This window comes from Vipera berus (assembly GCF_964194415.1).
Source record: "Vipera berus genome assembly, chromosome: 1".
Lineage (NCBI taxonomy): Eukaryota > Metazoa > Chordata > Lepidosauria > Squamata > Viperidae > Vipera > Vipera berus.
This window is the reverse complement of record NC_138202.1, coordinates 165,556,595-165,571,195: the sequence shown is the minus strand read 5'-3', so window position 1 is coordinate 165,571,195 and position 14,601 is coordinate 165,556,595.

The following is a 14,601-nucleotide window of genomic DNA, read 5'->3' as shown; positions in this document are numbered from 1 at the left end:
CACATTTGACTCAGGAACTGGGCGGTCTGGTTGGAAAACCTGGAGCGGATCTCCCATTTGGTCTGCGCAGGGAAAGCTTTAGAGTGAATTAGGAAAAGTTTAATCCACTTGCACTGTTTTATGTTTACATGTTTGATGACAAACAGCCTTATGTTTATAAGTGACAGTTTTCCTACTAAGTACCTGCATGTCATAAGCATTTGAATTAAAATTACCATATTAAAATCAAATCTGATGTTTTTTAATTTTTATTTGGTGTGCGTTGGAAGAGGGGTAGTCTTATACAGCGAGTATAGCCCAAACCCTATAATTCAACAGGAAATGTAGGGGGTCGTCTTATACGTCCAGTCGTCTTATATGCCAGAAAATACGGTAGGCAGCACGTGAAACCACTCCCCCTCCGGTCTGTGGAAAAACCTCTCTCCACAGAACCAGTCCCGGGTGCCCCAAAGATTGGAGGCCGCTGGTCTAGATGACATTGAACTTGGGCATCCAATCTATGGTGTTGCTGATAATTAGCCAAACCCCACACCATCTCCTGCTCAGACTATTCTAAAAGTAAATTATTAAGCACTTTTCATTTTATTCAGTTATTCTTTAGCAGTCATTTGGAGGAGAAACTATTCTCTATTTCTGCTCACATCACACTTTAATCCAAATCCACTTTACAGTGTACTGTGCAAACCCAAACCAAGGATGATAGTTCAGCACATTGTGTGAACTCAGCAAGTTTTGATTTATTCAATAAACTATAATTAAACAAGTCATGCAGCATATATGAAACTAGTCTCTGTTTCTTCTTCCCAAATAATTGAAAAGGAGCTAATCTTTTCATGTAGCGAATTTTGCTCAGAATTAATCCATTCTCCCATGAACACTGTGAACAGTGTTCTAACAGCCATCATGAGTTTGATCTGCTGCTTCAAAGAAATTTGTTTTCCTATTCTTTCATTCAATATATATGTCCACAAATAAATCCCTGAATACTTTTGAGCTGAGGTTATCTGTTGATCCCTAACCTCTTGCAAGGGTAACGTGGCCTACAAAAGAATCTCTCCTATTTATGTCGCTGAGGGAACCCACTGCTCTTTGATTTACTTATTCAATCAGTTTCTGCAATTGATGAAGTAAAATGTCAAAGCATGATAAAATTGTAGCTCAAACTTAAAACAAAAAAATCTTGGGAATCTTGGAATCTTTTTATGCCAAGTATTGTATGCCAAGGGAGATACTGTAGTTATCTTGGATTCTTTATTCTTTGATAGTGGCTCTCTGGAGTCTCAAGCAGAGGTGGCATTTGTTCCATCATGTGATCCTTTTAATTAGAGTTATCAGAAAGATTTAACCTCCACAAGCTTCTCTGAGCATCAACCCACAATATCAGATAAATAGAAATTAAAGGGAGGAATAAGATATTAGCCAAATCTAGCAGCACCGCTGAAAAGCAATTTTGGAACCACTGATAACATCAACTCTCATATGACAATTATCAAGAGCTCATTTTTTAAAAAAAACAACAACATTTTAACCAATTTGTAGCAATAATAATGGCTCCCTGAGGCTTTTTTTTCTGAATCTCAAACTGAAAGCTACAATTAAGTGGGTCTAAATTCTATTATTTGTCTGGGACTTTAAAGACTGGGCTTAAAGATGTCTCCCCATGCTCTGCCAGTATAACTCTTGCATAGACCAATGCAACCATATGGATTAAAAACTCAGCCACTCACTACTCTATCTTCAGGAATTAAACACAGTTCCAACCATATAGTGCTTCTTAGACAGTACTGATTTAGATGATTAATCATCTAACTTGCAAACAAGGTATGTGGTTCAGCTACACAACCATTGTAACTGCTGCAACTTCCAACAAATTGAGACAACACAAAAGCAGAACTCAGAGAAAAACTAGCAGAGACCAATTGCTCAGGATAAGATGGGACTTTCTCCGATTCTACTCATCCCAGAGACTTTTAATTTAAGATGTTGCACCACATGCATTCAGTAGGAGAACATAAACATGGAGTCAAAAAATTAAAGATGGTGACCATGACTATATAACCAAAGCCCCATCCCTTTTACCCTATGTTGATGCATAGTAAAAAGGGGTAGTGTTTTTGGTTGCGGCTACCATCTTGGATTTTTACCCTCTTCCCGGACTGGATCATCCAGATATGTAAACTAGCCAGAGGGTTTGGCTCCATCAATTCCCTGTGCAAGTAAAACATGGCCAGTCCACTCTATACACAGATGTCCTCACAAGTAGTGCATACCTGTTTAATTGTCCTTATTATTCTTTCCATGTTTTTCTCCTAAAATTATGAGGGATCAAGTTACACCGGGCAGTCCAATGGGCAGAATGCTGTATTTCTGTCTCTGTTTACCTCAGTTCAGACGAGCAGAGTGATTCCTTGAGAAGATAATTGGGACACAAGTATGTTGACACTCTAATTTTATTCATTCCAATATGCAGGCAAAAATGTTCACATTTTCTAATAGTAAAGCATACTGTGCATTCACACCAATAGGCCATCTCTGTGACATGTTGGTTGCATTTTGGGCCTCAGTTCTATTAAGTTTTATAATACACAATCCAGTATAGCATCCCTTCTCACTGTCAGGAGAAAATTGCTAGGCTTCAAAGAACAGCTTTTCAGAAGCGACATTCATACTTCAACCACAGCGCTAAACTAAATGCCTCATAAATTGGAAGTTCTTGACCATATTACAAATATCCACCGGTGACAGCTGCTTTTCTTGACAAAAGATATTTCCATTTGAGGGCATTTTCTGTTTCCCAGCTTTTTTCAAAAAAAAAAACCAACCCAAAAAAATATCTGCATCAAGATACTTGAGAGGGGTTCCCTCCAAATAATATGACCTCTTTTAAATCCATTCAGTATCAGACTGTTTCAGGAACTGCATTTTATCTTTATTTTTTTCTGTTTGAAAAAGAGAAAAAAAACCAACCCAATTAGAGGAAACCTTAAGACAGGGGTGTCAAACTCAATTTCATTGAGGGCCGCATCAGCATTGCGGTTGCCCTCAAGGGGCTGGGTGGGTATGGCCAGGGTGGGCGTGGGCTACTGGGTGGGTGTGGCTAGATTGCATATGGCCTACTGGGTGGGCATGGCCAGCTCTACATCGTTCGCATCAAGGGTGCCTAGGGGGGCCTGGGCAGGAGTGGGACAGATCTGGGGGTCTCTGGCAGAAGGAGGGTCTCTGGGCCGGGGCCAAGGCAGTGGGGGCCGTTCCCTCACTGTTTCCAGGATGGCTTCGCGGGCCACATGAAACCACTTCGCGGGCCTGATCTGGCCCCCGGGCCTTGTGTTTGACATGTCTCCCTTAAGAGGAGGAAGAATTTCATCCTGATTCAATCAGTGCTGTAACCAAAATGCAGCGCCTGAGAGAAAGCACTTGGTTTTCAATGTGCTGATTCATTTTACAGTTATCTTTATAGCAGACCAACTTAGTTGCTTTTGTAAAATCAGAACATTTGGAATCTTAAAGAGCTAATTTGAATGTTGCACAGATCAGAAGATGGCATGTATAAATATTCTGTTCAAAAGAACTTATGGAAAGGTGAAGTTAAAAGATTTCAAGGGCTGCTAGAGACAATTCCATGCAAAGGAGGCCTTGCAGAAAATATTTCCGTGCACTGATTCCTGCCATAAAGAAGACAGCTTGGCTGAGGAAGCAATTGGTTTGGCTCCTCCCCTCCTGAAGTTTTGTGTGTCTCTGTGTGTGTGTGTGTGTTTGTGTGTGTGTGTGTGCATGCGCCTTTGGCTCCTGGTGACTTAGACCAGTCACTACAGTTCTCTTGGCAGGATTTTGGGAGTGATCTCGTGATCTCCCATTTTCAATCCTAGTCCCTTCACCACTGTACCAAACTGGTTCTCTGTTTCCATTCCAAATACCAATTAAAATGACTGCAGTAATAAATACTGATGCTTGTGTTATTTTCCTTCATTGTTTCCAGACAATCCATGCTTTTCCACTGTGTATTTTTAAATGGTAGGCCTGTAGGCAGGAACAGACGTGCTTCTTTATTTGATTTTACATCATTCATCCTGAAAACAGAAATGAACAGGGTGGAACTCCCCTTCTCTAGATGCCTTGAAGCAGAAATTGAACTATCTATTTATCTAATGTATCTAATACGAGTATATCAACAATGCTTTAAAGTGGATTCCTGCTCTCTCTAAGCAGTTTACAGAGTCAGCATATTGCCCCCAACAATCTGGGTCCTCATTTTACTCACCTCGGAAGGATGGAAAGATGACTCAACCTTGAGCAAGTGAGAATCGAACTGCTGGTAGTCAGCAGAATTAGCCTGCAATACTGCGTTCTAACCACTGTTCCACTACAGCCTAAATGGTTCCTTCCAATTATATATGTAGTGGCTTCAAGTGATTTCAAGAATATTTTTTTAAGAGTACTTCCCAATCAACAGGAGTCAAACTTGTTGAGCAGTCTTCTTTTTTACCCCTGGGCTGCAGGCTGATAGACAATAGTCAATAAGACAAGCTTCTATATTGCTGCAAAAAACTTCAAATCTATAAACCTTAGTAACACGTGCATGTAGTCACTAAGGCATGAGCACAAACTCAACTCAATGTTTACAGCATTATCCTTAATTCTGGCTGGATTAAGGGCAGCAATACTTTGCTTTGTTCTTTGAAAACAGCTGTTCCTTGGCGTATAAGTGAAAGAAAATGCATGTTTAAATCTTAACACTAGAATGTTTCATGATAGTCAGAAGGATGACATAAATCCACAAACAAAAGCTTTCTTCTTAGGCTCTAAGGCAGCTGTGGCAAGTAAACTATTGAATTATGGAATAGAGTTGTGGTTTGCTGTAATTAAAGCTTCACAATAAAACCCTTGTGACAATTTACTTATAAGCAAGTGCCAATATTTCTGGAAAACAAAAGAGCACAGATTATTAAAATGGGGAGGGGCATGAATCTGAGTACTCCACATACATTTGGCTGTGATGTTTAAGCCCTTGAGGAGGTTGAAACAAGCCCAGACAGTTTTTACCTATACTGAAATAAAAATTTGCAGAAGTTGTGCCCTGGCCTAGAATTCACCATTTTCATCCCAAAAATGCTTTTTTTCTTTTCTTTTTTATTTAATTTTTTTATTAAATGTACATTTAAAAACAAAAGTGGACATGATTCAACTTTCCTGGCTACAGCACTGCTATTAGTATTACCTTATGTGACAAAAAGAAAAACAGAAAATTAACATACACATTCTATGACGGGACAGAGTATGACAAAATGTACATATAACATCTGTAAATTTTCTGGCAAACCATCTTTCGGTCGTCTACGTTGTACTTAAATATCTTTCAATTGTGTCCTGATATAGGTGCTAGTAAGAAGTCTTTACGTTATCAACTAATCAATCAATAGTCATCTCAGCGTTCCTCCTTATCGCTAACCAATCGTACAAATTTTTCCAAATTTCATAATACTCTTGTTTCAGTTTTATTTTTAATCTCTAGAGTTAACCTGTCCATTTCGGCGCAGGATAAAATTTTATTTATTATTTCTTCTTCAGTGGAGGTTTCCTTTCTTTTCCATTTTTGGGCGTAGGCCAATCTTGCTGCGGTTAAAATATGCAATAATAAGTAATAAGTGCTGAGTTTATCATTAATAATCCCTAATAAGAAGGTTTCTGGTTTTAAATCAATTTTTTGTAATAATATTTCTTCCAACCAATATTTTATCCGGTGCCAAAAATTCTGTGCTTTTGGACATTCCCACCACATGTGATAGTAGGTCCCTGGAAGCTTTCCGCACCAAAAATGCTTTTTCAAGAGGTAACTGGACTTTCTTGTTTGTCTTTGAAGACGTTTTGCTTCTCATCCAAGAAGCTTCTTGGATGAGAAGCAAAACATCTTCAAAAAAAAAAAACCAAGAAAGTCCAGTTGCTCTTGAAAAAGCACCTTTGGGACAACCATGACCTGGATGACTGAGAATCTCCACAGACATTCACAGTTTTCCTGTTCTTATGGGCAGTGCTTTTTTTTGTAAAAGAAAAAGGTGCCGGAATTCACACATGTCATACAACCCGCCTTGCCTACCCTACAAGGTTCCATCCAAAAAAGGTGCCGGAACTCCATTCTGGGTGTTCTATTTATTTATTTATTTATTTTTGGGACTTATATGCCGCCCTATCTCCCAAAGGACTCAGGGTGGCTTACAACAATAAAAAACAGCAGTACAAAAATTAAAAAACAAATTAAATAACAGCCCCAAAATAAATTAACTACAGTTAAAAATTAAAACATATTTAAAAACCCATCATCAATCCAGGTCAGCCTGATGGAAGAGAAAAGTTTTGAGGTTGCGGCGAAAGGACCGGAGGTCCGGGGCCATCCGAAGCTCAAGGGGAAGCTGGTTCCAAAGGGCTGGTGCTCCCACAGAGAAGACCCTCCCCCTGGGGGTCGCCAGCCGACATTGTCTGGCCGACGGCACCCTGAGGAGGCCCTCTCTGTGTGAGCGCACTGGGCGATGGGAAGTCGTCCCCGGTAGCAGACGGTCCTGCAAGTATCCCGGGCCTAAGCCATGTAGGGCTTTAAAGGTAAGTACCAGCACCTTAAATCTCGCCCGGAAGACAACTGGTAGCCAATGAAGCTCACGCAGGAGGGGTGTAATATGGGAGTATCGGGATGCTCCCATCACTACCCGCGCGGCTGCATTCTGCACCAGCTGAAGCCTCCGGGTGGTCTTCAAGGGCAGCTCCATGTAGAGAGCATTGCAGTAATCTATCCGAGAGGTAACGAGTGCATGAGTGACCGTACGTAGGGCATCTCGGTCCAGATAGGGGCGCAACTATGACAAAAAAGCCCTGCTTATGGGGAAGAACTGTAGTGAGGATAAGATTGCATTCCCCTGAATGGCATGTCAGTTCTCCATGAAGATGGGAATCTTGCTGATTGGGGTCCCCATCTACAGACGGTTACGTTCCCACCTTCACCACTATTATGAAGAGGTCAGGGGTGAAGAAGCAGTACTGCAGCATACCACCTATCATTGACTATAAATTCTATTTGTGAGGACCTTAAAATGGCTTAGCTTGTTTTGCATTTGGGCTCAAACATCTTTGTTAAACAATTCAATGTTGTGATGTTTACATTAACGTTCACTTTAAGAATTGCAAAAAGGTACGTAGCAATGTCTATGAATAAGTGTAACATCCAAATATTCAGCACAGTCATTTTTATAAACAGGAAGTGAAGCAAATGGAAGCCATTTCTCAAGTCAGGAGTGATATTTATCTGCTCTCAAAAACCTGAGAATATTAATAATGTCGCTGTTGTTTGTTGCACAGAAGAGGACCCTTAAGAACACCTTGTGTTTTAATGAAAAATATTTGAAAATTCACCACTCCCAAAATTACCAAATAGATGTACACATGCACATACTTTATGGGGGCTGTAAGCATTTTGGAAGATATTCTACCAAATATCTTTGTGAACAGAGAAAAATTGTAGACGTGAATAGAGAAAGATTGTAGATGTAGGAAAGGAATAATGTTCCAGATGTTCTTTCTTCTACAGTGGCAATTTTCTGTTTTCAGAGAAAAATACTTCTTTCTTTCCTTCCAGGGGCCTGTCATGAGATCAGAAAAACAGCCACAAAGGGCATCCTACAGTCTGCAGGCCACATCTGGCCCTTTGCCCATCCTGTCTGGCCTGCCGCTGCAGCAGTGGCCCTATTGGTTCAGCCCTCCACAACAGTCCCAGCTTCACATGTGGAAAAATTAATTGCTCACCCCTGCTCTGGATGGTCAGCCCATTGCCAGAAAGTACCTGCAGCCTTCAGTGAGTGCCAAGAAGGGGTCTCATTTAGCCAACAAGAGATCTTGAAGTCATGCAGCTCATCCCATTTGCCCTTGAGCCAACGCTCTCCTCTCTTCTTCTTTTTTCTTTCGTCTCCTTCTCCCCTGCCCTTGCTTGAACAGCCCTTCCTTTGCTGAAACCGCTGTGAAACAAAGTTGACAATTAGAGTACTTAATCTTTGTGAGCATCAAAAAAATTTCTGGCAGTTGCTGTAAAGGACTGACCGACATCTGTCTTTCTTCTGTTGACTTTTGATGATGCGATCCTTGCCATTTCTCCTACCCCCATAACCTCCCACTGGGGTAAAAAGCTGTCCTACTTAGCCATAGGACCTTATGCTTCTGCATTCTAACTGTGAGAATCTTTTCAGAGGCCACTTTATGGGAGAGCAAGAGCCTCGTGAATGGAGCGATGATGCTATGTGGGTCAGGATATATCAGATAGTGAATGAAGCAGGATATTGGAGGAGGAGGCACTGCTGGTATTTTTGAATAATTCCATTTTAAAACTAAAGCCAGTTTCAGGGTTTTACCCTTGAGGTTTTGTGTGTTCCCTGAACCAAGCTGAAGAGAAAATGTGTCACCAATTTGCAGCACTTGCGGTGAGAAGGCCACAAAAAGACTGTCTGTAACCCCAAGGCTTCACTTTGTCAATCCCTATTCTAGCTCAATCCCTGTTCTTTCTCAAGTAGACAAATGAGAAAATGTCCCCCTTCCAGGCAAGGGGACTGAAGTCAGGGGAGAGTTCAATCCAGACTTAGCCAATAGTTACATAGCCAGATGGTACCAGGCTATGTTTTCTATCAGTGGTATTGCTGCCTGAAGAATTTTAAAGCATCGTATAATGTCAAGAGCAGGAACATGAAGCAATCATTTGCGCATGCAGCTTTGTTTTAGGCTTATGCTGTTGCTTGTGTCGTTCTTTCTTGCAAATAAATAAATCCCAGATAGCGAAAAGGGCTTCGTTTTGAAAACAGAAGCATTGATATTCTAATGCCATTTCCAGTTTGTGCATGACATTTATTAGTTCTCTATAGCATTACAGGAGTTGTCATGTTTCTGCTAATATACTAGAGTGACAAAAATTAAATGGTGTTAGTTTCTACGCCACTTGATTTCAGAGCCTAAAGATGATAACAGCAATAATATTGTGGGGGGGGAGCTTTGATTACTTTGGGGGTTTAATTAGACTGCAACAGAAATGGCATGTGTTGCTTTGGATGCACTTTCTCAGTTACAAGGAGCTAATTAAGGTGGAGTCATCTGGAAATGCTAACTTTCCACATCCCCCATAAATGTACTCATTTATGAGATAAACCAATCACCTTGTCTCCTTGTCCCTGGATTTTTTTTTTCCAACAGTTTCTCACAACTTACAGATATCCAGGACCTGAAGCCTTTATAAGCAATAACCAGTACCTTGAATTGCTCTTAAAAACATACTGGTAACCAGTGCAGTTCCCGCAGCAACAGTGTTACATAGCAGTACAGAATCAAAACTCTAAGGCAATGATCATGCAACCTTTGAGCTCAGTGTGTCAAAAATTTGGAAAATGCCTAACTTGTCACCCAAAATATCAAACAAAAGAAACATTTCTCTATCTCCCCATCCCATCTAGGCCATCCTGAACACCGACACTTGGTCTGGGTCTTAATGTCAGCCCTGGTGCCACCACAGTCACTCAAAAAGGCTGTCTTGTCCCATTCCCAAAGAAGCATGAGACACATGCACTCCCAAGGATCTGAAATGTACTGCTTACCTTCAGATGGTACTCTTGAAAGGCTTTACAGCCCACTCAAGATTGCTCCAGATTGCAGGAGGACTTTGTTCTTGAAGCAGCTTCAGAGAATGCTGTTCTGCAGCCTCCAGCCTCCAAACCTGCATGAAAGGATGTCCCATTCTCACCCGATTTCCCAAGAGCCTGGTGGTTCCTCAAGAGAATGGCTCTCTTATGCAACTTCTAGAACAGGGGTCTTCAAACTTGGCCCTTTTATGACTTGTGGACTTGTGGACTTCAACTCCCAGAATTCCTAGCCAGCATGCTAGTCATAAAAGGGCCAAGTCTGAAGATCCCTGGTCTAGAGGCCATGCAAGAACACATGTCATTCTTAAACAGCCACTTAAAAAATCACATGATAATGGTGCTTGCTTTTGAGAATAGTTGTTGGGTGCTGATGAACACTGAAATGTCATCCAAAATGTCTGGAATGTCATCCAAAATGTCTGTAATGTCAACCAAAATGTCAAATGTCTCCTTTGACATGCAGGTCATCGCTTCACTATCACTGCTCTAAAATGAACATACAGGAGCTGCATTTTGGATCATTTGAAGTTTCAGAATGGTCTTCAAGGTCAGCTCCATCTAAAGTGAATTAATCAGTCATAATATTAACAACGATAATGATCAATATTCATTCTGGAAAGCACCTGGTTGACTAAATTGGAAGGTTTCATTATCTAACTGATTTGAAATGACATTGTGCATTACCTGGGATCTGCTTGAGTTTCTGAAACATCTTCCATGTTCACCATATTGGAGAAATAGACAAGCAGCTATATCTTTTTAATCCTCTTCTAATCTGCCAATTTCAGATGGATAAAATGCAGGAAATGTTGCACCAAGCAGCTTTACAATAAGTTTTAAAAGGAAAAAATAAATCAAATAACATATTTTCAATTGTCATATTAAATAAAATTTTGTTCAATTTCCAGCCCATTTTTAGAGGATCAGTTTTATGATCATTCAGGCAAAAAGATGCAGATAGTATTCCCAGGGTTACCTTTATAGGTAGACAATTTTTTTCACACAGAGGCCATACTTTTTCTTTCTCTTTTTGGTTCCAAATGGCCTTTACATACCATAGTGTTATAATGATATCATGAACAAAATGAAGTCAAATTCTTCAGCCTATTGAAACCTTTTATGGGGAAACAGGTGGGTTACATTTATCAAAGACTTCATGCGCCTATTTCAGCTTTGTAAAGTCAACAATTGTCCCATTGAAAAATTGTGTCTTTGTCATCAAAGACAATATGGTCTTTGGATCAACAAACGTGGGGCTTAGGTCACCCTTATTTTAAAGGTTGGAAATTCCCCTTCCTTATTACAGAAGCTAAAAATATGTACTTTTCTTTCTAGGCCTTTCTGAGTTTCTCTCTTCTGCTGACTTTATGATTTGTAAGGTTTACTTTGTTGTAAGCTACCAGAGCTATTCAAGAATATACAAAAGAAATATCAAAATGATGCGCCATCTCTGGAACCATTTCAGTTTCAGAATGTTGAAAGAAAAATCGTCATCAGCATCCAGTCCAAGCTGGGAATATACAAAATGGAGACTGCTTTAGAAAGAAGGTTGGAATTTATTGAAGAGCAGAGCCAGACAGAGGGCTCTGGGAAAGCTGACCACCTGTTGCTGGGAAGGGTGGGTTTTTATACCTTCTGCAGGTCTTGAGGTTGTTTCCTGTTCCTGTTTGAGGCTTTGTATTTCCTCTGTCATGTATTTTGACCTGAGTCTGAGTGTGCCCTTTTGGTATTGGTGGGTTAATCCTATTATGTGCCCAAAGGTCATGTCTTTTAGAGTTTGGGTGGGGTATGTAGATTTTAGAGGTCTTTGTCTTCCTAATCTCATAGCTTCTAGCTTCCTGGCCCCAACCTTCCTGAATGGATTATTGAATTTGCATTTCTAAAAGCTGGCCTCTGCCTAGGGCAGGGGTCAGCAACCTAAAACAGTGAAAGAGCCACTCGGAACCGGTTCCCTCACAAAAGGAAAAACTGGGAGCCGCAAAAAATGTGTGCACATGCGCGTACATGCGCGCATGCGCAGAACAGGGTTTGACTGAAGAGTGGAGCCAAGGCGAGATATGCACCTACCCTGCATATTTGAATTGATTGGTTGAACTTTTTTAGTCCCACTTTTTTGTTTTTTGGACTGCATATGGCAGAGGACTGGGAGCCGCAGGAGTCAGCTGAAAGAGCCGCATGCGGCTCCGGAGCCGCGGGTTGCAGACCTGTGGCCTAGGGGATGAAGCTGATTTCTGGGGGCTGGTTTCTGTCTTTTTAAAGGTCTTCTCAATTATTCCTTGTTTGGGGAATTATATTCTGCCTTTTTAATATTTCCCAAAATATTTCTTTCTCTGGATTCTTCCCACAAGAAGATCCAGAGAAATCAAGCTGCAGGAGAAAGGAGAGAGAGAAATCCTATTGCATAACCAAAGGTCTGCTCTTGAATGGCTAGATGTAATTCAATGGAGAATAAACTTTGGGATAAAAGTAGGTGAGTACCACTGTCAAATTCAACAGCACTTGAACAGGTCATTTCTGAAGAAAAAACTGTAGGTCAATTGAATAAAAAGAATAAAATTAAGGAATGTATTTGTTCCAACTCAGAGGTGAAAGTGTAACGTGTAGTTGGTTGGCTATGATTTAGCAAGGAATACAAGGGCTTAGCAGTTTGCTTGCCACAAAAGAAAGTCAAGCCTCATAAACATCTGGAACTTCCCTTAAGGAAAATTTCAAAGCCCATCAGAGATTTGCTTTGCTTTACTTTAAAATTTGTGATGCAGCCTGGCCTCCATGAGCAGAAAATTCAGCCCACCCCTCTTACATGGCAACATTATCTTGAAATACTGCCCTGGAAATTATCAAAGTATACAAGGTCTCCTCAGCCACGTGATCAGGAAAATGGAAGCGTGCCATAGGGTCAAACTCAGAAGTTCCATTGGTGATTTACTTAATTTTGACGATTTACTTAATTGTTCAAGTAATCATTGTCTAAACCAGAGCTGGCTACATTCACACATCATGCTAAGGCAACTTAATCCCGCCAAGACTGAGTGGCTGTGCATACAGGCATCTCGGTTTAATCAGTCTATTCCATCGTTAACTAGGGGGGGTGAGGTGTTACCCCCCCCCCGTAGATAGGGCCCGCAACTTGGGCGTCCTCCTGGACTCACGGCTTAATTTGGAAGATCATATAGGAGCTGTGACCAGGGGGGCTTTTGCCCAGGTTCACCAGTTGCGGCCCTATCTGTACCAATATGCCCTACGTAGAGTCACTCATGCGCTTGTGACCTCCCGGATAGACTACTGCAATGCTCTCTACATGGGGCTGCCCTTGGGGACCACTCGGAGGCTTCAGCTGGTGCAGAATGCGACCACGCGAGTTGTGATGGGGGTCTCCCGATACTCCCATGTAACGCCTCTTCTCCGCGAGCTGCATTGGCTTCCAGTTGCCCTCTCGGTGAGATTCAAGGTGCTGGTGATGACCTATAAAGCCCTAAATGGCATGGGTCCAGATTATCTTAGGGAGCACCTGCTGCCAGCGTCAACTTCCCGTTGTCCTGTGTGCTCCCACAGGGAAGGCCTCCTCAGGGTCCCGCCGGTCAAGGAGTGCCGGCGGGTGATTCCCAGGGGGAGGGCATTCTCGGTGGGTGCACCTGCCCTATGGAATCAGCTGCTGGTGGAACTCCGGATCGCCCCCGACCTTTGTTTGTTTTGCCGGGACCTAAAAACCTGGTTATTTGATCTGGCTGGCCTGGACTGAGGGGTTTTTAAGGTTTTAAATTTAATTTTAAAGTGTTGGGGCTATTAATTTAATTGTATTTTAATCTGTATATTGTATTTTTAAATTTGCCCTGTAAACTGCCCTGAGTCCTTCGGGAAAAGGGCGGTATATAAATTGATTTAAATAAATAAATAAATAAATAAATAAATAAATAAATAAATAAATAAATAAATAAATAAACAAACAAACAAACAAACAAACTGAACAAACCATAGTAATTTAGCATGAAGGTCATCTCAGCTGCCCAGCTAAGGCAAGGAGGTACCTACTGTAAATTGGCCAGCAACAATACAGGAAGATGCTGGAGGCAGATGATCAGTTTAGTGACAATGGCAAAGGTATCCATTCATACTGCTCAGGAGAAGGCTAGGGCAAGCCACTTCTGTGCTTTTATGAAGAAAACCACATGGATAAAAAATACATATAAGTGACAGGTGATGGGCCACTCAGGTCAGATGGCACCCAACATGCTACTGAGGAAGAACTGAAGATCTTTTGGCATATTAATTGTATTTATGATGTGGCTAGATTAAAGCCTTTGGGACCATACAGGAAAAGAAAATCCAAAATTGTAAAGAGAGAATTATAGTAAGAATGTAGAATATAAGTATGAAGACAGGAAAGCTCAACACAGCCAAAAATCCAGATCAACTACACAACCAGCCAGAGACAGCACCAGCCCTCAACCAACCCACGCAAGCCCCTCTCCCTCTCCAGTAGCAGTTCGCCTACCAGTGACCCTGACCTGATGTAACCTCTCCATGACAAGACCCATCAACAGCCTCTCACTGGACTCACACAAGACCCTCACTTGACACACTTGACACACCTACACTTGAAGCCCTTATAAACAGAACGCTGACACTGATATCCCCTAAACTCCACTGAAGATGTTACCTAGCCTGGTAACAAAATGTTCAGAAACCAACCCACAAGCTCGGAGAACGAACCTTCACTCTCTTTAAATGAAATGACTGCAAAACTAACATATGAGACATTAGTGAATTGCCATAGATGGATTGAACATTTTCAGAAGATCATACCATTTATTAGTTCATGAAAAACAAAGAAGACGTTGTGTTGCTTTTATAGTGAGGAAGGGTATAGCAAGAACAGCACTTACCTACAATGCAATCAATGGCCAAATAATATCAATTAGATTTTGTGGACAAGCCTTTGATATGA